The sequence below is a fragment of the Pteropus vampyrus genome, unplaced genomic scaffold (assembly GCF_000151845.1).
Source record: "Pteropus vampyrus isolate Shadow unplaced genomic scaffold, Pvam_2.0 Scaffold10562, whole genome shotgun sequence".
Classification (NCBI taxonomy): domain Eukaryota; kingdom Metazoa; phylum Chordata; class Mammalia; order Chiroptera; family Pteropodidae; genus Pteropus; species Pteropus vampyrus.
The window spans coordinates 4,266-5,388 of record NW_011899343.1 but is presented as its reverse complement, the minus strand read 5'-3'; the positions used below and the strand labels follow the sequence as shown (position 1 = coordinate 5,388).

Genomic DNA, 1,123 nt, shown 5'->3' with positions numbered 1-1,123 from the left:
GTTTTAAACTCCAGAACCTATAGACACAAAAAAATTTTAAAAATACAATTTTAATTTATATATATTTTTATGAAAAGTATGGTTTGATGATAAATAAAATATTTCCAAGCATAATTTTATATTACACTAGGATAGCATTATGTGGGGGAAGTGGAAAGAAAATATGAATTCAACAAGAAAACGCAATGGTGTAAGTTTTTCTCTGTTGAAGAAGAGCTTGCTTACGTATTTTGCAAATGGTGGTGAATGAAGGGTATCAAATTTCTGTGATTCCACCTGATACATTTAATTAAGTTGTATTTTAAAATGTTAATATTTTTGATACACCAGAAATCATATCCTCTGCAACTATTTGAACCTGGTTAGAATTTTTTTTTTAATTTAAAAATTTTGGTCTATGGCCATGCTACCCTGAACAAGCCCAATCCCATCTGATCTCAGAAGCTTAGCAGGGTTGGGCCTGGTTAGTACTTAGATGGGAGATCGCCTAGGAAGACCAGGTGCTGTAGGCATAAAAAATAAAAAATAAATAAAATTTAAAAATAAGGTATTGTAAACTGACAAGTTCCTTGCAATCTGTGAGGTCAACCAAGGGTCGCCTCGCCTAGAAAAATAAATAAATAAAATAAAACTAAAAAATAAATAAATAAAAATTTCAAGAGAATGTGGTTTTTAAAAGACAGCTTTATTGAGGGTCACATCATTTAAAATTTTGTTTAGCGTTTGCCTGAGCTAAATTATTGAAAGACTACTGCCTTGGATGGGCTAGATTTGGTTTGGTAGAGGAAGAGAAGAAAGGCATTCTGGGTAGGAAGAAGAGGAGAGAGAAAAGATATGGAAGTGGAAATAGGGCATGTTTAGGGAACTGAAGGTAGACCAGTTCAAGGCGGGCAGGTAAGTAAGGGTGAGTAAGAATTACTAGGCTAAGGCATTTCTGCTTTGTATTAGTTTTAACTATGTAAGTTATGTATGATTACAATCTCCTTGTAAAAATGTAAAACTTTATGGATAGGCTTGGGACCATGACCTCCATTTTTGGTCTCCTCCCCATCTTCCCAGAGGTGACCTTGATTTCAGTGCTAGCTCCTTCATATATGTCCATATGTATTCACATGCATACGTT

At 34.0% G+C, this 1,123-nt stretch overlaps 1 pseudogene; it reads left to right on the top strand.

Annotated features, from left to right (window-relative positions):
- The first annotated feature begins 393 nt into the window (after nt 1-393).
- Nucleotides 394-512, top strand: LOC111734962 (annotated as a pseudogene).
- The last annotated feature ends 611 nt before the right edge of the window (nt 513-1,123 follow it).